This window comes from Saccopteryx leptura, chromosome 3 (genome assembly GCF_036850995.1).
Source record: "Saccopteryx leptura isolate mSacLep1 chromosome 3, mSacLep1_pri_phased_curated, whole genome shotgun sequence".
Classification (NCBI taxonomy): domain Eukaryota; kingdom Metazoa; phylum Chordata; class Mammalia; order Chiroptera; family Emballonuridae; genus Saccopteryx; species Saccopteryx leptura.
Window position 1 is genome coordinate 301970666 of NC_089505.1, and position 13411 is coordinate 301984076.

At 37.7% G+C, this 13411-nt stretch overlaps 1 pseudogene; it reads left to right on the forward strand.

Annotated features, from left to right (window-relative positions):
• The first annotated feature begins 1052 nt into the window (after window positions 1–1052).
• On the forward strand, window positions 1053–2094 carry LOC136398531 (protein FAM161A pseudogene; annotated as a pseudogene).
• Window positions 2095–13411: the final 11317 nt, after the last annotated feature.

Below are 13411 nucleotides of genomic sequence, written 5' to 3' on the forward strand. Positions count from 1 at the left end.
GATTTAGACAGGTGTTCCTCCTGGTATATGTCTTCTCCTGCAGACCAGTGGCCCAACTTAGAAAAAGAACATCTGAGAAAAACAGATTGATGACTTATGCTAAAGACCTCATCTCCAACAGCAGATAGACGAACTTTTCTGTTGCAGATTATATTCAGTATAAAGATGCAGACGCTCCAGCAGTTGAAAAAAAACAAGACAGAAACCAAAAAGGCAGGTGCCAAAGATCACAGGACCTGAGCTTTTTCATATGATGGTTCCAGACCAGAAGGAAAAAGTGGACAGCATGAAATCTAAATCACATATTGAAATCGTATACAAACTGCCCCCCAAAACAAGAATGTTGCACGTGAGAAAATATAATGTATGTCAATTTCATCTCAATTTTTAAAAATAAATAAATACATGTTGTTGGTCAAATAAGTTTTTAAATATGATATATGTTTGCTCACTTATAGTTTGCAGTGTGTATGGGAGACAGGCTATAAGTAGGCCAGGTCATTATAGCCTAAGGCTTAGTTTTAAGACTAAGCTTTTCCCCACACCATTGACTGATTTCATGATGTGGGGTGGTGCACTCTCATGAAGAATCCCATTATACCTCAGATAAATGACTTTGTATCAGAGGCGTCCTTGTTTGTATATTGGATTAAAGGTTTTGATTTCTACACTATAAAGTGGGGCAGACCGGGAGCTTGCTCTCTCTTGGTTCCTGAGATTAGCACTAGAGGAGAGAACAGAGAAAAACCACATGGAGGGGAGGAGAGGCAGCCAAGATGTCAGAGCGCTGAAGGAGAAGCCAGTTTGTTCAGAGTTTGTGTAGAGAGAAGGAGATGGGGAACAGAGATGAATAAGGCTGGTGAGGTAGACACCTTTGATTCTAGGAAACTCGGATAAGTCAGTAGCTTTTTGAGTGCTGAATGAGTGGGTTTTGGAGCCCAATGTGTGTTTTTACTTGCCCACCAGGTACAAGCTAGGATTAAAAATAATGGCCCACCAGTTCTTGGCTCCATTGTTTCATTACCGTCTGTCCGAATCAAATGCGAACCTGCATGGGCCAGGCGGCTCTGATGATAGCCGTGGCTACTGGCTTCACACGTTTTGAAAAGAAGAGGATCCAGAGTGTAAGAAGAAATTCCAAGCCAATCTAGTTACTGCATTTGTCTTTGACATGCCTCCATCATGACATAGTCATGCAACAGAAAGAACAGAGGCAGCCTGTGAATTAGGTGCCAGGCTGATGATTTTGAAAACCCTCCTGAGTGACATCAGGAGCACCTTTGAGAACACAAGTGTCCAAAAGTCTTGAGCCTATGAACCACTTAGTCTTCATGTAGTCTCACATGCCTTCACTAAGAGAGAAAATTTTGGCAGACACTGACGCAAATGAAGAAAATTTAAAAGACACATGTTGGTCCTATCTACTGACAAGGCACAAGTCACTAGTAACCAGTGCAAATGTGAAGCCCATGCCTTGTAACTGCAGCCCTGCAGTGCCCACAGGACTTCCAGAGAAAGGGAACAAGCCACAAGGAGATCATCTGAGGAAAGAAAAATGTTGGAAGGAGACTAACTAAACTAACTAAGCAGATTCTAACTAAACAGAAAGAATCGCAGAAACAACTCAGACTAAAGGCTATGACTCACATCAAAGTTTAGCTCCGATGTTTAAATTCAGAGTAAAATCTCTCAGAAAAAAATGAAAAGGAAAAGGTGAAAAAATACCAATAAAAACTAGAAGAAAGAGAAGAAAAATTTTTAAAAAGGCTTTTGCTATTGAAGAGTTGCTCAGAAAAAAGTACTAAAATGGCAATTAAAAAAATGGTATTATTCTAACACCCTAAAAGCACTAAGACTATCCAATGAATGTGTTTCAAAGAAAAGCTAAAGTGAAAAAAAAAATCTGAGTATTTCAGCACTCAAGAGATGAAAATGTTCACTGAACATAAAGAAAGCTTTAATGAACAAGATGAAAATAGAAGAAAGAGAGAATTGGGGAGAAAATTATTTTATTTATACCACAGCCAGGATTCTAGCAAGGAAAAAGATGAGGCTAATGAAGAAGGTGGAGAAGATAAATCTATTGAACAATAAAACAGGATCTGCAAAGTGTCCTCTCTCTGCCCATGTTTTTGGCAGCATCTGATGTCAGCTGCCACACTTGTGCTAGGAACTTCAATGGGAGCACCTCCAACACGTGCAGGGATCTTGAGCAGTCATCTGCAACTTGCAAAGGCTGAATCCCTCTGATTGGTTACTTGGTCAATTACAGTAAGGTTTTGCCTATTCAGGTGTTTTCATCACTGCATATGATCTGTTTACAACTCTGATCTTCCTTGTATTTTTAAAATCCATTTGAGAATCACAGCTGTTTCAAACTGATTATAAAAATATACAATATTTCATTATTTTTGGTGGAAAAAAATGGCTTAGTATTGACAACAGAGAGAAGTCTTGGCTTTTAGTGATTTGTTTGAAAAAGGTTTTCTCCTACAAAGTATGAATCAATAAATATTTTAAATTAAAAAAATTTAAACAGATAAGACAAAAAAAATCCCTGATGAAGACAAGTCACCAGGTACAGTAAATAATATGCTAAAACTACTTAATGGAGACTCAAAAATAAACATATTAAAAATAAACAATTTCATGCAAAAAATATCTGACAACAAAAGGAGCCAAAACTCCACAAAAATTTCAGAGAGCTTTTTAAATAACAAAATAAGATTAAAATTTTTTAATATTCTAATTCAAAGTTAAGTATATGGTTTAAGAAGGGCAATAATAGAAAAAATGAAGAGAGGTATGAATTGAAACAAATGAGTAAGAATTCTTTATAATTAATGTGAGATAAATTTTCAGGTTCAGTAAGCATAATAAGTCACAAACAATATAAATTTAGAAGAATCTAACATAGATACATTTTATCAAAAGTGTCAAACACTAAAGACAAAAAGAAAATTTTAATAGAACCCAAGAGTCAAGGAGCAACAATAAGTTTAAAACAGATGTCCAATGAAGTCAGAATACAAAAAATTAATTAATTCAAACTACTAAAAGAAAATCATTGGCTGTCCAAAATTTTATAACCAGCCAGAAAATCATTTAAGAGTGAGAGCAATATAAACAAAATATGAAAGTATTAATTACTCATTTATTAAATAATCTAATTAAGTAAGAAGAAAGCAGAACCCACAAGATGATGATGAAAAAGGATGGACAAAAAAATTGGTAAACATACTGTTAAATACAGATAAACCTAAAAATCAATATAGCACAATGACACTATTAATATTAATGAAAGTGTATAAAGTTAGTACAATACTAGTGGAAAGTATACAAAAATGAAGTGGGACTGAAATATGGGGCAAGAATAGCACAGGAAAATAAAGCAGGGAAGATAATTGTATTTAAATGTCTAAAGTCTATTTTATTCAGACAGGAAAACAGTTGATTAATTTTACACTTTATTAATTCAACTGTGTATTTTTAAATTTTAAAGGTAACCTTAAAATGACTAGAAATAGAATGTAAAACTTCCAAAACAAAAGAGTGGGCATGAAATAAAGAGAATTTAATCAATCTAAATAAATTGGTAAAAGGAGAAAGTAAAAGAAACAGAATAAGCAGGATAAAGAGAAATTATTGAATAAGATGATAAGAAGAAATTTAATACCAAAGAATAAAACCAAAATATCTCTATGTAGTTTGGCAACCTCTGTCTTTTCAACTATGATTTGAATTCACTTTTTTTATTGTGATTAATAGGAGAAAGAGAGAGAGAGAGATAGCAATAGGATATTTGAGACACATCTAAACCATGAATACATGGACAGATTAAAAATAAAAAAATCTAGAGATATACTTTAAAAAAAAACTACCCATGAGGAAGACATTATGAATGTTTACTCTTAATAGTATGGCTTTATAATTTATAAGCAAATATTGACAGAATTACCAGGAGAAAGAATAATCTAGTCATAATAGAAGATACCAGATTTTAAAAAACTAGGAGAGATGTAGATTAAAACAAAACATTAAAAAGCTTGATCTGATGAATAATATGTCATATATACAACCACACACTAAATAGAGAATTGACCTCTTTTCTAATACACATAGAACATTTACCAAAATTGGACATGTTCTAGCTACTAAATCAATTTCAATAAATAGCTTTTTACATAAAAGCTAAAAAGCATATTTATAAATAACTCATAATTCACAGAAGATATAAGGCAAATTTTAAAATATTTAAAATTAATCATCATGAAAATACACAACAAAAATTATGGGTGCAATTAAAAGACACCGAAGGAAAATTTATAGCTCTATATATTTCACAATGTCAAAGAAAACGTCAATGGGCTGAGCTAATTCAATTCAAAAAAATTAGAAAAAATTCAAAATTCAACTAGAGAAACTTGATCTACTTTCTTAGCCACTTTCAAATATGTAAAACAGTATTACTAACTGTAACCACCATGCTGTACATTAGATGCCCGGGTCTGACTTATTTCATAACTGAAAGTTTTTACCTTTTGAACACCTTTACCCAGTCTGACATTTCTCTTTTAAAATTTTTTAAAGAATAAGTAATAAATTAATATGTATTTAAAAATAAGTCACAAAGTGAATCCTGTTAAAACTAATCAAATTAGAAAGTCTGAAATGCATTTAATTCACAGCTAAGTAAATAGAAGCACTGGCCGCTGACTGTGCTATGATTGATAGTTCAGGATGTTTAACAAGCAAGTCACTCCAGTCTTTGGGCCCTGCTTCATTCATCTGTATAATGAAGGAGTTGAACCAGATCATCTCTAAGGTCCCATTACAGCCATAAAATTCAGCACAAAGCACTTTCCAGGATTTTCAGCAAGAAAAACACGAATAATAATTTGAATTTTGAACTGTAATATGAAACTAAAGTCATGAACTGATAATTGGATGTTCCCTGACTTCTCATGTTGCTCAGTTGTTCAATTCTTCACCACTATGTTCATGGTCAGTACTGTGTTGAGTGTCCAGTCTACCTTGTATTCTGACCTGGTTGGTATAGAAAATCACTTTTCTTCTTTTGTCACACCAATTATTCCCAACTTGAGCAGGTTCACCTTCTGCTGTGTTGTAAGAGATGTTTGGATAACCTCTTACTTTTTGTAAAATTGATTCCTAATCACTGATTAAACTTTAGATTCTTTTAGTGCAAGAAACAGAAACTGGCTCTAGCTGGATTCTGGGTAGCAGGAGCCAAGAGAGAGACAGTTATTGGAAAAACTCTGAGTACCTCTTGGAATCAAAGGAAAATTTAGGAATAGAAAGTTTTAGGGATTTCTGCATCAAATATATCGGTCTTTTTTCCAGAGCTCTACCATTTTAAAAACTCAGCCCCAAATAACCTTAAGTCTCCTGGTCATTCCTTTTGTTTTTGTTTTTGTTTTTTTAAGTTCTTTAAATTTTTTTAAATTAATTTTAATTTATTGTGTCAACGTGAATTCAAGTGTCCCTCTCAATATAACTCTCTCATCCCCACCCCCTTGTCCTCCATAGCCACCCCTCCCCCCTTCCCTTTGGGATTTGCTGTCCTATTTTCAGTATCTATGTGTGATCTATATATAAGTTAAGTTCATTAATCACCGCACTTTCTCTGATCCCATCGTCTAATCCTCCTTCCCTCTGACAGCTGTCCCTCTGCTCCCTGTGACCCCGCCTCTGCCTCTATTCCATTCCTCAGTTCACCTTGTCCATTAGATTCCACATGTAAGTGAAATCATACAATATTTGTCTTTTTTCTGCCTGCCTTATTTCACTTAGCATAATACTCTCCAGGTTCATTCAAGCCATTGTGAAAGGTAATATTTATTTCTTTTTCACAGCTGCATAGTATTCCATTGTGTATATGTACCACCACTTTTTAATCCACTCGTCCACTGATGGACACTTAGGCTGTTTCCAGATCTTGGCTATTGTAAACAATGCTGCAATAAACATGGGGGTGCATATCTTCTTTTGAATCAGTGTTTGGTATTCTTAGGGTATATTCCTAAAAGTGGAATAACGCGGTCAAAAGGCAGTTCCATTTTTAATATTTTGAGGAAACACCATACAGTTCTCCACAGTGGCTGCACCAGTCTGCATTCCCACCAGCAGTGCAGGAGGGTTTCCTTTTCTCCACACCTTTGCCAGCACTCATTGTGTGTTGATTTGTTAATGAGAGCCATTCTGGCAGGTGTGAGGTGATATCTTATTGTGGTTTAAATTTGCATTTTTCTGATGATTAGTGACCTAGAACATTTTTTCATCTGTCTGTTGGCCATCTGTATGTCCTCTTTGGATAAGTGTCTTCTCAGTTCTTTTGCTCATTTTTTAATTGGATTGTTTACCTTCCTGTGTTGAGTTTTAGAAGTTTTTTTTATAAATTTTGGTTATTAACCCCTTATCAGATGTATTGGCAAATATGTTCTCCCATTGTGTGTGTTGTCTTTTTATTTTGTTTATGGTGTCTTATGCTGTGCAAAAGCTTTTTAGTTTCATATAGTCTCATTTGTTTATTTTGTCCTTTATTGCACTTGCTCATAGAGAGAAATCGGCAAAAATATTGCTACGAGAGATATCGGAGAGTTTACTGCCTATGTTTACTTCTAAGATGTTTATAGTTCCATAACTTACATTTAAGTCTTTTATCCATTTTGAGTTTATTTTTGTGAATGGTGTAAGTTGGTGGTCTAGTTTCATTTTTTTGCATGTACCTGTCTAATTTTCCCAACACCATTTATTAAAGAGACTGTATTTACTCCACTGTATGTTCTTACCTCCTTTGTCACATATCAATTGACCATAAAGGTGTGGGTTTAATTCTGGGTTCTCTGTTTTGTTCCATTGATCTGTATGCCTGTTCTTATGCCATGACCAAGGGGTTTTGTTTATGATGGCCTTGTAGTATAACTTGATATTAGAAAGTGATATACCTCCCACTTTATTCTTCATTTTCAAGATTTCTGAGGCTATTCGTGTTCTTTTTTGGTTCTATATAAAATTTTGTAATATTTGTTCTATACCTTTGAAGTATGACATTGGTATTTTAATAGGAATTGCAAGAATTTATAGATTGCCTTGGGTAGTATAGACATTTTAATGATGTTTATTCTTCCTATCTAGGAACATGGTTTATGCTTCCACTTGTTTGTATCTTCCTTGATTTCCTTTCTCAATGTCTTATAATTTTCCGAGTACAAGTCTTTTACCTCCTTGCTTAAATTTACTCCTAGCTACTTTATTATTTTTGTTGCAATAGTGAAGAAGATTGTTTCCTTAATTTCTCTTTCAGACAGTTCATTGTTGGTGTATAAAAATGCCACTGATTTCTGAGTATTAATATTATATCCTGCCACCTTGCCAAATTAATTTATCAGGTCTAGTAGTTTTTTTACTGAGATTTCAGGGTTTTCTATGTACAGTATCATGTCATCAGCAAATAATGATAGTTTTACTTCTCTTCAAATTTGGGTGCCTTTTATTTAATCTTCTTGTCTGATTGCTGTGGCTAGGCCTTCCAGAACTATGTTGAATAAGAGTGGTGAAAGGGGGCACCCCTACCTTGTTCCTGATTTCAAGGGGATTATTTTTCATATTTGTACATTGACTATGATATTGGCTGTAAGTTTGTCATAGATGGCCTCTATTATGTTGAGGTATGTTCCCTGTATACCCACTTTGCTGAGAGTTTTGATTATAAATGGGTGTTGGGTTTTATCAAATGCTTTTTCTGCATCTATTGATACAAACATGTGATTTTTATCCTTCTTTAGTTTATGTGATGAATCACATTGATTGATTTTCAATATTGTACCAACTTTGCCTCCCTGGTATAAATCTCACTTAATAATGATGTATGACTTTTTTTAATGTATTGCTGGATCCGGTTTGCTAATATTTTGTTGAAAATTTTAGCATCTATGTTCATCAAGAATATTGGCCTATAGTTTTCTTTCTTTGTAGTGTCTTTACCAGATTTTGAAATGAGTATAATGCTTGCCTCATAAAAGGAGCTTGGAAGTCTTTTCTTCTCTTGAATTTTTTGAAATAGCTTGAGAAGAATAGGTGTTAGATTTTTGAATATTTGGTAAAATTCTCCTGTGAAGCCATCCAGTCCAGGACTTTTGTTTGTTGGGAGTTTTGATTTAATTTGTTGTAATCGGTCTGTTTAGGTTTTCTGATTCTTCCAGATTGAGTCTTGAAGATTGTATGTTTCTAGGAATTTATCCATTTCTCTTAAGTTGTTCAATTTTTTAGTATATAAATCTTCGTAGTATTTTCTTACAATTCTTTGTATTTCTGCAGTGTCAGTTGTTACTTCTCCTTATTCACTTCTAATTTTATTTATTTGAGTTCTCTTTTTCTCTTGATGAGTCTGAATAAAGGTATGTCAATTTTGTTTATCTTTTCAAAGAAACAGCTCTTGGTTTCATTAATGTTTTGTATTTTTTTTTAGCCTCTATGTCATTTATTTCTGCTCTGATCTTTATTATTTTCTTCCTTCTACTTCCTCTGGGCTTTATTTGTTGTTGTTCTTCTAGTTCTTTTAGATACAGGGTTAAGTTGTTTATTTGAGCTTGTTCTTGTTTCTTAAGGTATGCCTGTAATGCTATGAACTTCCCTCTCAGGACTGCTTTTGCTGTGTCCTATAAATTTTGAGCTTTTTTATGTTCTTTTTCATTTGTTTCAAGAAAAAATTTAATTTCTTCCTTGACATCATTAACCCATTTGTTATTTAATACCATGCTATTTAGCCTCCAAGTGTTTGAATGTTTTTCAGTTTTTCTATTGTAATTGATTTCTACTTTCATGCCATTGTGATCAGAGAAGATGCTTGATATGATTTCAATCTTTTTAAATTTATTGAGACTTGTTTTCTGTCCTAACATGTGATCTATCCTAGAAAAGGTATCATGACTACTCGAAAAGAATGTATATTCTGCTGCTTTGGGGTGAAAGGTTCTGAAAATATCTATTAAATCCATTTGATCTATTGTGTCATTTACGGCTGCTGTTTCTTTGTTAATTTTCTGTCTGGAAGATCTATCCATTGATATTAGTGAGGTATTAAAATTCCCTACTATTATAGTATTGCTGTTGATCTCGCCCTTTATGTCCATCAAAATCTGCTTTATGTATTTAGGTGCTCCTATATTAAGCGCATAAATATTTACAATGCCTATCCTCTTGTTAGATTGCTCCCTTTATCATTATCCAGTGACTTTCTTTATCCTTCATTTTAAAGTCTATTTTCTCAAATATAAGTTTTGCTAACCCAGCATTTTTTTCATTTCTCTTTGCATGAAATACTTTCTTCCATCCCTTCACTTTCAGTCTATGTGTATCTTTTCTTCTGAGGTGGGTCTCTTGTAGACAAAATAAGTACGGGTCTTGTTTTCTTATCCCATGCAGCTACCCTATGTCTTCTAATTGGAGTATTTAATCCATTTACATTTAAGGCTATTATTGACATGTACTTATTTATTGCCATTTTATTCTTTAAATCTACAATCCTCTTTTTCTAGATTTTTTTTTCCTTTGCTCTTCTTACAGCAGACCCCTTAACATTTCTTACAGCACTGGTTTGGTTGTAATAAATTCTTTGAGTTTTGCCCTGGCCGGTTGGCTCAGTGGTAGAGCGTCGGCCTGGCGTGCAGAAGTTCCGGGTTCGATTCCCGGCCAGGGCACACAGGAGAAGCGCCCATCTGCTTCTCCACCCCTCCCCCTCTCCTTCCTCTCTGTCTCTCTCTTCCCCTCCCGCAGCGAGGCTCCATTGGAGCAGAGATGGCCCGGGCGCTGGGGATGGCTCCTTGGCCTCTGCCCCAGGTGCTAGAGTGGCTCTGGTTGCAACAGAGCAATGCCCCGGAGGGGCAGAGCATCGCCCCCTGGTGGGCAGAGCGTCGCCCCTGGTGGGCGTGCGGGGTGGATCCCGGTCGGGCACATGCGGGAGTCTGTCTGACTGTCTCTCCCCGTTTCCAGCTTCAGAAAAATACAAAAAAAAAAAAATTCTTTGAGTTTTGTGGGGGGGTTTTCTTTTCTTTTTTGTCTGTGAAGCTTTTATTTCTCCTTTAATTTTACATGATAGATTTCCTGGATAAAAATGTCTTGGCTATAGGTTCTTGTTTTTCATCACTTTAAATATTTCTTGCCAATCCTTTCTGGTCTCAAATGTTTCTGTTGAGAATTCAGATGTCATCTTTATGGGGACTCCTCTGTAGATAATTCACTGCTTTTCTCTTGCAGCTTTTAGTATCCTTTCTTTCTCTCTTAACTTTGGCACTTTAATTATGATGTGCCTTGGTGTAGACCTCCTTGGGTTCCTCTTTAATTGTACTCTCTGTGCTTCTTGACCTTGTGTAACCTTTTCCTTCATCAATTTAGGGCAGTTTTCATCTATGATTTCTTCAAACAGGTTCTCTATCCCTTGTTAGTTCTCTTTTCCTTCAGGAAACCCTATGATCCAGATGTTGTTTCTCTTCATGTTGTCACAGAGCTCTCTTAGAGTTTCCTCTGTTTTTTTAAGCTTCTTTTCTTTTTGCTGGTCTGCTTCCAAGCTTTCGTTTATCTTGTCCTCTAAATTGCTGATTCAGTCCTCTGCTTCATCCTGCCTGCTATTGATTTCTTCTAGTGCAGTCTTCATTTCTGATATTGTATTTGTTATTTCTGACTGGTTATTTTTTATGATTTCAATGTTCTTTTCTTGATGCTTGCTATCTATTTATTTAGGTGCTCATTATGTCCATCTATTGTTGCTCTAAGATCCTTGAGCATCCTAATAATCATTATTTTAAATTCTGCATCTGGTAGTTTGGTTTCTTCCATCTCATTCAGTTCTTTTTCTGGTGATTTCTCTTGTTGATTAATTTGGGTCACATTTCTCTGTCTTTTCATTTTGTCTGTGCATTAGATAGCACTAACTTTGAAATTTTTGTGGTGTCTTTATAAAGAAGATGGGTTTGCTGGTACTGTCTGGCAGACCACCTGTATTCTTTGTTCTAGGAATGCTTCTTGAGGGTACTTTTTTCCCTCTTATTGTATGTGAGTACTACATGTAATTGGTCCTTTCATGGGTACAGTTATCCCTTCAGGCTGGCTGGCTCTAAGGGTCAACCTTGATCATGTGTATTACGTACTGTACATTGTCTGTCCTGTTGGGCATATTTATTCTCCACAGTGTCTGGTGCCTGCTAGACTCCACCTTTGGGCATTCTGCTTATATAGGTAGCTGAGTCTAGGGTTGTTTCTGTCTGCCACCCACTAGTGGTTGTACTGGCTCTAGATCTTCTTGAGTTGGTGTCAGCTGTTGTTGGTAACCTGCTATGGGATACCTGTCTGCAGCTACTGCACTTTTTGCTGTTTGTGTCTACATTTTCTGTGCCTGGGTACTGTAGGAGGGGCCAACCATTGTATAAGGATCAGCTTCCTCCTGCTTAGAGATGACAGCAGCTCCATAAAAGCCCAAAACTCTGTAAGATATGGCTCCACTTTTCAGCTGCTTCTTCTCCACTTGCAGCTGCCTGGTATTCCCACAGTCTTCTGTAGTGTGGGCTAAGATGGACCTCACCCAACCAACCCCTTTACAGGTTGCATGCTTGGTAGGTTAGGGCAGCTGAGGTTGTGAATACAATATTAGTGGACCCCCTACATCAGGGATCTCTTGGTCAGAAGCTTAGTATGGGTAATGTGGCCCCTACTGCAGAGCCTAATCCCTCAGCCACTGCTGAATACTTAAATTTTATTTCTCCTCAACAAGGTAAGCAGCAGGCTCAGACCTAGTATGGCTGACAGTCCCCTCTGCAGAAGTTATTTCAGCTGGTGAGACCCCGGTCTCAGAGAGGAAGACTAAGAGAGTCCTCTCCTGGGGCAGACTATGCTTGCCCCAAAGGTAGCTAAGCCCCTTGACCAGATCCAACAATAGACTCACAGAGACCCTTTAAATGCCCATGCTCCAAGCCTCTCTCCCTTCTCCCTGTAGAATCTAGCCCCACATAGCAGGATATCCAGCACCCAAACTGGCTGACTGTGAAGCTTCACCCTATCCAATGAACATGAGCCACTGTGCTGGTGCTAGTGCTGATCACAGAGAGTAGAACTTGCCTCAGTTGGATCAGGTATGAGGAGCCTTTCCTTAGGATATCACTCAAGCAAAAGTTGTTAGGTCCTGAACCAATGCTTTCTGCAGCTGGCCCCTGGATGTGCCAGCTCTGGGCCTCTGGCAGGAACCTGGCACAGACCAATGGGAGACACTGCCCATGACTGGCCCTCAGCAACCTTCTTGGGGCTACAAGCAATCCAGAATTTTTGGCTGCCTCTGCTGGGCCCAGGTATACAGGGAAATACCAAGCTGCACTCCTAGGCTGGCTTTTACCCACTCTGGGCCTGGGGCAATGTCCTCTTAAAAGGCCAAGTTTCCCTGAGTCCTGTTTCCTGCAGCCTCTCTGCTGGCTGCTTGTTGGGCTCAGCCACTGAAAAAAACCTCTTCTAGAGTCTAGCACCTGCAGCAATTCAGGTATTATGAAGGGTGGTGGGTGTGGCTCCACCCCTCAGCCCCAGGTGTCAGTCTTTCCAGACTTTTTTCACAGACCTCAGGAGGGTGTGGCCCCAAGAATCTGGTGAATGTGGCCTCTGAGACCCAAAAGTGTGGTCTGCCTGCTCTCTGGACAGTTTCTAATGAGTCTCCCATGAGATGGAAGCACCAGTGCTAGAGTCAGGAGCCTGTTTGGAAACGCTCTGGTCTCAACACCAGAAAGCTGATCACTAATGCGCCCCCTGCTTTCTGGCCTCTCAGAGTGACTCATGGCCATGATTGGGGTAGGAAAGACTACCAAGGGTGGAATAGTTGCTTTTCCCCAGGCTGATGCCACACAAAGGGGATGTTCCACCCAAGAAATATGGTGAATTGCTCAGCACAGGGTTTCTGGCAGACATCCCCTACAGTGTCTCTCACTGGGCCTCCAACTTTAAACTTTCCTCATGCAACTCAAGTCCTCTCAGCTCTCCCTGGGTAAGTGGCTGTGAACAAGATTTTCTGCACAGGGCCTTTAAGACAGCCTGCATTTCTAAGAGCTCAGTCTCTTTCTCTTAGACAGAAGCCCTGGCTCTTTTCCCCACCAAATGCTGTCTGGGCACCTCTTTTAGGCTCTGGGGCTCTAGGCTGGGGTTCCTGGCCTGGGGCTGAGTTCCCACACCTCTCAGGGTGACCCTCCCTGCAGTGAGAGTCCCTCCAGACCCTTCACCGCTGCTTGCTCCTGGGAGCAGGCCAGCCCTTTCCGCATCTCCACCCTTCCTACCTGTCTCAGGGTGGCTTCTTCTTGCTATCTTGGACTTTCCTGATCATTCTTTCCCAATTCTTTAATTCCTCAGATACAGATTCTAA